The sequence below is a fragment of the Echinops telfairi genome, unplaced genomic scaffold, assembly GCF_000313985.2.
Source record: "Echinops telfairi isolate 266 unplaced genomic scaffold, ASM31398v2 ScPeMD7_7469;HRSCAF=8507_0, whole genome shotgun sequence".
Classification (NCBI taxonomy): domain Eukaryota; kingdom Metazoa; phylum Chordata; class Mammalia; order Afrosoricida; family Tenrecidae; genus Echinops; species Echinops telfairi.
In genome coordinates, this window is record NW_022111372.1 from 46,870,952 (window position 1) to 46,879,925 (window position 8,974).

Sequence of the window (8,974 nt, forward strand, 5' to 3'; positions counted from 1 at the left end):
TTAGGTAGGTCATGGGTGGGGGAGGGGGACCTGGAGCACAGCGGCAGAAAATGCTTCTAGAAAGGAAGAAAACTGATCTATCACTATCTGCTCGGGGATACTTATCTTGAACCACCCTTTGTACCTGTCCATTTCAATTTGGCTTTACCTTTTACCATCTTGATCTTTTCCTGGCCAAATAAATCTTGGGTCCAAATGGACCAGCGTACCATAATCTTATGAAAAGCATGCTCCTTTCCTGCTTTGTCGTCTCTAATAGTTATATCACATGACTTTACTGTCGCTTAAATGTCCTTGACAACTGCCACCGTGGTGGAATATTTTAGATGATGTCGTGGTGCCTTTTGATTAATGTAAATATTTTCACCCTCCTCCCTTGAATCCCTGTGGCCTCTTAAATGACATGAAATCCCTTTAAAAAATATTCATGTCATTGTCTCTTGTTAGGAAACTAATAAACTGTCTTTATGTGTGAAAAAAAAAAGAAAGAAGTAATCATGCATGAATAAAACATCCCAGCCCAGTCCCAACTCAAGTCCATAAGTGGATCCAATGATGGAAGATGCATCTCCAGGGCCGTGGCAGGCCTCTGGCAGCAGTCAGGGGCAGCCATCAGGAAGGAGAAGGCAGAGAGAGGCAGGGAGGCTCTCAGGGCACCCCCAATGAGAAAGCCATGCCACCCACAGAGTCACCATCAGGCCGTGATGTGATTGACAGGCTAAACTCTACCCCTACACTTTTATGTACAAGTTGACATGAAATTATGTAACTATCACACCTTTCCAGGGACCCAGATTCCAGGAGGTTTGAGAACTGTTATGAGGAAGAAGAAAAAAAGTTTTAGCAGTATCTGCGACTGCTATTCCCACATAAATTATAGGTATTTGCATATTGCAGTCCAGTTGTTGCAAAAACAAACATCGGTAACAGAAAAACAAACTGCTGCGTGCGTCCAGTTGATTTGGGCACTTAGTGGCCCGACAGAAGAGTCCTCAGGTTTTCAAGCTGCCGACTTTTAGGGAAGCAGACTGCTGCATGTTTCTCTTGTGCAGTGACTGGTGGTTCAAACCACCGACCTCTCGATGAGCCACGGAGCGATGTCACCACTGAATATAAAGGGCTTCTGCAGTTGTGGGAGACACCTTTTACAGAGCAGTTATACTCATGATGACTTCTGCTACTTAATGGTCCAACCTCTAAAGCTTATAATTTAATAAGCTAATAAAGAATCACAGGGATTTAGGAATCACAAATGTGTGTTGTAATTTTTAATCATTGTATTTCAATATTCATGATGTTTGTGGTACAGTATATTTTATGTATCGGGGATACCCTCTCCAGATGTTGAGTGTGTCCCTGGCACAGTAAAAATTTAAAGCCCTGTCCTAAAGCCACACCTCATCCTGACCCTTTGGTAAGATACTTCATTCCCTCATTCATAACAAATATTCTGAGTGCTCACCATGTGCCAGGAATGCTTGAGTAACTAGCTCTGTGTCACAGACGTAGATGGCTGACACCAACGTGGCCTCTGCCCTGCTGTTGTACCGCCTGCATCTACCTCATCCAGTGCTGGAAAAGTCAAGTTTATAGCAGGGAAAGCTTACTGAGAAGGGCAGAGAGTACCCCTAGGCAGAGAATTTAGCTGTAAATTCCCAGTAAGAGAAGAGCCCGCCAGATTGACCAGCATACATACATAAGTGAGGCAATCCAAGGCAAGTGTGCTTAGGGCTTGGGCCACACTGACAGGGATGGAACATCTTTGTGAAGGAGTTGGGTCTGGACTCTTGAAGCTGTAGGTAAAGTACAAAGTGGAAAGGTTCAAGTCAGGAGTGTGTTAGTCCGGGTTTGACCAGAGAAATCCAGGGAGACTTGTGTGTATAAGAAAGAGCTGTATTTGGTGAGTAAAGCCTGCAGTCTGCGCAAAAAAAAAAAAAAAGAAAGAGCTGTATATACTAGAGCAGTTGAATATTGAGAAAACAGCCCAGCCCAGTCCACATCAAGTCCATATATCTGATATTAGCCCATATGTCCCATACCAGTCTATAAAGTCCTCTTCAGACTCACGAAACACATGCCATGATGCCAAATGCAGGAAGATCACAGGCCCGTGGGTGGAAAGTCTTTGGATCAGTAGCGATGTAAGCATCTCAGCGCTGGCAGGGGTCTCTACATGGCTTCTCCGGCTTCAGAGGTCTGGTTGCATCAGGGTAGGTCCATGTGGCTTCTCCAGCTCAGGGCACTAGCATGGTTCCATGTGTCTTGTCAGCTGCAATGTCTCCCAGGGAGTTAGCAGAGAGAGAATGTCTCCTGCCCCCCAAAGTACAGCGATTCCCAGAATCCTCAGGGGGAAGACCATGCCCACAAGGAGACCTCATTCACTATGACCTGATTGACAGGCTAGACTCCACCCTTTCACTTGTAATCCTCTCAAATTGACAACAGGTTATATAACTACCACAAGGAGTGGGTGCTGCGGTAGGGCTGACATGATTATATTTGCATTTAAAATGATCCCTTGGGAACAGCATGGAGAGTGAGGTTAAGAAAGGAATCAGACTAGAGAAGGGCTGAGGAGCCCTGGTGGTGTAATGGGTTACATGTTGGGCTGCCAGCATGTAAGGTCAGCAGTTTGAAACCACCAGCTGCTGCGGGAGAAAGACCACGCCTTAGACTTTGGTAAAGATTGACTCTCCGAAACCCACAGGAACAAACATTGTCTTACAGGGGCCCTGTGGAATGGAATGCACTCGATGGCACTGAGATAGATGAGGCTTTCTACTGCTGTACAGATTCTCAGGGTTTGTGGCAGCACTAGAGGAGGAAGATGGTAGCATCGTTGGTAGCTGTTCCACATTGGGATTGGCCCTGGCCTGGGGGCCACAGGTTCTCACCCCTGATTGAGAAAACCGGGAAGTGTCCGCTCTCATGGCTGTGCAATCTATCTGGGCTGACTGCAGAACAAACACTGGATCTCACCTTGCTAACCACATGACTGACACTGAGACCACTTCATGGCCGAATGCTGCTGCTGCTGCTGCTGCTGCTGCTCGGGCTCCGGTGCTGACACCCAGGCTGTGGCTGATGCCGTCATTTATCAGGTTGACTTCCACACCACTAAATGAGCTTCTGGGGGTGCACACAGCTGCAGGCCTCTATAAGGAGATGTATCAGCGATACCCGGAAGACCTGAGAGCAGGAATCATCTTCACTGCGAGCTGGGAGCCCCAAGGAGGAGGGCAGGTGCACTCAGTGCCCATGGGAGGTGTGATGGTAAGGCAGTCCTTTGCCAGTGAAGGCTCTGGGACCACAATTCTCTATGTATGGCTGTGTTGGTGCTACCACAGGGAGGGCATGACCAAGGAAGGGTGTCTGCACTTCAATGCCATGGCCCAGTGGAGGGGTGAGCCAACTGGCAGCCATTGCAGAACTAGGGGTAGAGTGACAGTTTTTTTGGGGGAGACCAGATCCCCCAATTCACCACATTACCACCCCTCTGAAGCCTGGAATTGTGGGATATAAAAGACCCCCTGGAATGCAGGAAAGTCTGAGGAGGAAACAAAAACATTCCACATCTCCTCTGCCTTTACAGGGTTTCCTGGGGCAGGAATCGTCTCTGTGGCAGTGGGAGAGTTGTTGTGTTCATTTGTAAAGAAACATTGTATATATTTACACAGCCAAGCTCGAGAAATGAAATCAACAATACCCTGTTATTCTCTCCTCCTCCTCCTTATCCCCTCCCCCACAATGTCCTAACCGCCCCGCTCTGGCCTCCACGTAGTTATCAACGGCTTGATAGTGAGGCAGTTTCCACCCTGCTGATCTGTGGGTTCTCTGTTGACTCTTGATTTAGTCTTTTTTCCCCCCGAGTTTATTTTTTTTTTTAAGATCATTTTATTGGGGGCTCTTACAATAGTCCTTACAACAATTGTTGAAGTTTTTTGATGTACAGAGCTGTCATATTTTTAGGAGGTCCCAGTTCTTTATTTTGCCTTATGTGTATTTTTCATTATGTTCGGGAGGGTGCTTACGCCTTGTACGAGGGTCCTTAAGTCCCTATGGTTTTCATTCATGATAGCAGGTTTAGGTTGGGGTCTCCAATCCATCTTGGATTGGTCTTTGCACTGGGTGTGCCGTGAGGGTCCGGTTTGGTTTCGTGTCTGAGTGAAGGCCTGTTTGTCTTCACAGAGAAGAGATGAGCTGGAGTGGGTGTTGAGGAAAAGCCAAGATACATGCTAGCCCTGTACCTCCAGCCCTTCCCCCACCGCTGCCCCCAGCCCCTTCCACCACAGGACCCCAACTGCCTGGTGGGGCACCCAGCTAGGGGACTGGTGCTCCCTAAAGGGCAGCCCCTACTTCCTCTCGCCCAGCTTCAGAACTGAGAGCTCCAGTGCCTTGCCTCTCGGCCCTCAGCCCTCCCCGCACCCTTAGGCCTTGCCTTGTTTTCCACCCTGGACTGAAAGCAGGATCAATTTAGGCCTGGGGCCACAGGAGTAGTCTACCCTACTCCCCCACATGCCTTGGCTCCTCCTTTGTTTTCCTAAAACCTTCTCTGCTTTGAGGCCTGTTGTGTTAGGCAGGATGAAGACCTACCCTACCCTTAAGAATGACCCATGGCTGTCCCTCCAGTGACCCCCTGCTTGGCTAAAGACCTGAGACTGAACCCCTGTTCTTTGGAGGTCAACAGGCTGGAGTCCTAGTTGGGGTGGCAGGTGATGGGGGACCTCCCACAAACAAAAAAAATCAATGCCATTGAGTCATTTCTGACTCACAGCTACACGCCATAGCCAGCCCTGTGGGTTCTGAAACCATACATGTTCACTGGAGCAGAGAACATTTTTCTCCAGGGGAGGGACTTTTGGTTTGGAACTGCAGATTTTGGGATTAGCTGCCCAACTCTTGAGCACGAGCTTATCTCATTTCCATTTACAGACAAGCCCCGTGTTAAGCCCCTGATCCACTAGTTTTCCACCGTGTGTCCTTGGAAAGACCCATCCCCGTGGCCCTGTGTCATGGTGTGGCTAGACTTCCCTGCAGTTACCCCTGTAGCCACTCGACAGAAAGGCCACAGCAATAGTCAGGAAGGGGGCCTGGTTCCCCCTGGGCCCAACAACACTTGGCATCATTGAACTCACCAACTGTGTCCCCAGTTGTTTTAACTTACATTTCCCTGATGACAAATGACTTGAGCCTCTTCTTTTAGAAAGGTCTTCCTAAGCTACCCTCCCCCCCAACCCCGCCCTGCACCTCCCACTCCCCTAGTGTGGTCTTGCCTCTTGGTTGGGCTTTGGGCCTTGCAGAAAGAGCTAAAATGAGGCAATGACCAATATGTGAGGATTTTTCTAAGATGGAGTGGACAGGGAAGGCCCCACTGAGGAGGTGCCATTTAGGGTAGGAGGTTGCCATGCAGAGCAGAGGGCAGGCAGGGTTCCACGCAAAGGAAAGAGGGTATTAGAGCTTAAATTCTGAGCACCCTGGTTTGAAAAAGGCTATGGGTGGCAGTGATAGTCCAAAAGCTATCTGCAGAAGGCCCACGTAGAAAACAACCTCCAGTAAATGCTTTCTGATCTTACCCCAGGCTATTCAGTGGTTCTCAACCTGTGGGTCGTGACCCCTTCAGGTGTCGAACGACCCTTTCACAGCGGTCGCCTGATTCATAACAGCAGCAAAATCACAGTTATGAAGTCAATGAAAATAATTTTATGGTTGGGCAGTTACCACAGCATGAGGAACTGTATTAAAGGCTTAAGGCATTGGAAGGTTGAGAACCATTGCTAGAGATAATATTGTCCTCAGGCAGTATGCCTTGGAGAGTGCCTGCAACCAGCCCAGGAAGGGACAGTTTCTCTCTTGAGGGCCTGCCTAACAGTGCCGTTCATGGAGGTCACTGTACTGGGGAAGAGACAGTAGGGCAAATAGTCATGAGTTTGGCCCTGACAGCCATGGTTGGGAGGCGCAGTCTAGTAAGCCCTTCTATCTAAGATGTGCATGTCCCCATCGGGGGCCCATCCAAGTCCCACCTGAGCTGTGATGTACTGATCTGCTACCATTCATGCTTGTGACAGTTCCTTTGCCCATCCACCCATCCACGCCTTATTTATCTGGAGTCTCAATTGTGAACCGCCAGCCAATACTTCAACCTTGAGTTGGAGGTCTCCTGTAGCTGGAGATGTATGTGTCTTTGTGTTACCTTTGTCACTTCTAGGGCCTAATAAATATTCTTCTTAGCCCTAAAACAAAAGCCAGAAAAAAGACCAGATGGAATGAGTTGACATGTTAGATAAAAAGAGAGCAGGGGTGTGGCCCTTGCAGTGAGAGGAAGTGAGGGACAGACAGGTCCATGGCAGTGAAGAAGGCTTGGGAGCAACCCCACCTGTGGCTCCCTCTTCCCTTAGTCCTAAAGGGTGCCTATGAATTGGAAGCAAGTCAATGGTAATGAATTGGTTTGATTCTCAGTTAATTTTTAAGGATGAGCCAGAACAGCTCAGCCAAGCCCCCCTTGTGTCTGGTGCCCTAGCTGTGGGCCCCACACCTAGGAGGGCTTGACTCCACACCTCACCTAAGGAAATCAGCTGAGCTCCAGAAAGCCTTGTCAAACTGCTGTGATGTGATAGTCATGCAGGGCGAGGCTCAGGGAAAGAAGAGCACACCAGACAGTCCTAAACAAAATCAGATTTCCTCATACCACGGCTATCTCCCAGAATCTCTGCCCTCTCCTTCTGTACCCATACCTTTTAACCGAGCCTCAACTCCCAAGTTCCCACCCCTAAAAGCAGACAAAAACCACGTAGGACACTTGGGTGGGGGTGGAGCTCACCTGGGAGGGGAGATTCCAGTCATTCCACTTAGAATCCTAAGATTCGGAAACTTAGAGGCTTTAGCCCCAAAGGGGTTGGGAGCCCAAGTCATCAGCCTAATGGTCAAGTTTTCCAGAGTGCTGAGTGCTCCTGCCCTGGAAGGTGGAATGGGGATCAAGACACATAGGAGGAGGCCAGGAAAGGCCCCGGACGTCTTTGCATCCTAGGGAATGACAGGCGAATGGCAGCAGCCAGAGAGGGTCTGGATCACAAAGTCTGGCTACAGCCACCAATTTCATGCCCAGCCCCGCGCTAGGCCCACCCTGCCTCCCACTCCTGGCCCGGCCCCAGCCGTTTGCCCCCGTCTCTTAACATGGTGTCACTGAGAGCTGGGGTGAGGGTCCAGGGATTTAGGGCCGGGGAACTCCAGATCATGACGGCGATCACGGGACGCTGACTCAAGGCCGGACCACCTGACCGCGCAGAGGCCGGCGAGAGGGCCCTGCCAGGGGGTTCCCCAACGTGCAACTTGTTTACCTCTTGGACGGCCCAGGGGCGGGGAGGGCGAGGGCCGCGCTCATCAGCGTGGCATGCTGGGAAAGCCTTGGCCGCGGCTCCCAGGGTCGGGGGTGGTGGGAAGAGGGAGGGGAGGTGGGCTTGGGGTCGTCTACAGGACTGCCCTCTACAGCCCGTTTCTTCCTGTGTGTGTGTGTGTGTGTGTGTGTGTGTGTGTGTGTGAAAATTCCGTTATTCTTCTTAAGTTGTAAACTAGGTGAAGGTTTACATTTCGGACGAGCGAGTTAGAGCCCTTTTCTAGCCAGACGGGCCGAAGTGACCAGAAAACAGAGGTGACCAGAAAGCAAAGGTGGCGGCGTCGGGGTCGCCGCGCGTGTCGGCGCCTTGCGCAGTCTCCGAAGCCGGCTTCCCAGTCACAGACGCGCTCCCAGCCTGCTGGGACGCGGACGCCAGCGCCTTGGGGGCGGAGCTACCGGGGGAGAGGGGCGGAGCATCGCGCCGGGCCGGCCGGCCTGCCTCCCAGGTCGGGGCGCTGCTGAGTCACGACCTCTCCTACTCGCCCGAGGCCCTCAGCCTCGGCCCAGGATGCCTGGACCTCCTACCTCGGGGGTCCTTTCCAGTAGGGTCCTGTTCCTCAGTAGGACAGTGCGCACTGTCCCAGGCTCACCTTGCAGACGTAGGGGAGTGGGGTGGAGAGGGGGCTGCCGTTTCCACAAGACATGTGAGGCCTTGCCTGTTCTTCGTGCCATCTGGAAAGGTGCAGCCACATCAGTGGACAAGCCCATCACTTCCCAGCCCCGCTTGTCCTTACCCGCAAATAGCTTCGTGCTTGCTACCCGCCAGTCCAACCAACTGTTCCTTGGTTTCCCCAGCCCTGTTGCTTCCACAAAGTCCACTGTAAAAGAGCATTTATTTGCCCCAGCATGTTTGGTCCCTATGAGTGTGAAATAGGGTGACATATACACTCTCCCTGCCTACCTCCTCGGGGTCCCTGGGACGGTGCTTCCCCAGGTCTTCCAAATAGGTTTCCTAGGTAGCAATGTCCTAGGGGGAAATCACCAGAAGACATAATGATGAGGGAAAATAAAATTTTATTCTGTATATGCAGTAGAGAGAAAAGTGACCGGAAACAGTCTGACACACCATCAAACCTATGTCTGCAAAGGCTTTGTGATAAAGACAAGGTGCCCTGGGGCCAAAGTGGTTATGGATTGGGCTGCTGCCAACCATATATGGTCAGCCGAAGTTCAGAACCACCAGTGGTTCTGCAGCTACCGCCTGGGAAGCCCACCCAAGCAGTTCTATCCTGCCACACCGGCTGGAATCCACTAGACAACAGTTTTTTGTGTTGTGATAAAGGCAATGAAAGGAGGGGGGTGTCTTTTGGTGATTCTTTGAGCTAGAATTGGGGAAGACAAAGGAGATGGCACTCTGCTATTTACATATCCTGGTCTAGAGCAGGAACTTCCTTAGTCTATTCTTATTATTTGTATGTTTTCCTCCTTCACTTCTTTCCCTTAAACCACCAGCTCCTCTTTCCAGATTACAAAGGAGATTGCTCAGGGCTACTGTCCTTCCCTGTCTCTTTGGAATTGCACCTTAGCAACTTGGAGGTCAGAACGTGAATGTGGAGACTCAAGATGGCATTAGGACTATTTCAA

General features: G+C 50.5%; 1 pseudogene; it reads left to right on the forward strand.

Annotated features, from left to right (window-relative positions):
• Positions 1–2,529: 2,529 nt before the first annotated feature.
• LOC101656009 lies at positions 2,530–3,500 on the forward strand (annotated as a pseudogene).
• The last annotated feature ends 5,474 nt before the right edge of the window (positions 3,501–8,974 follow it).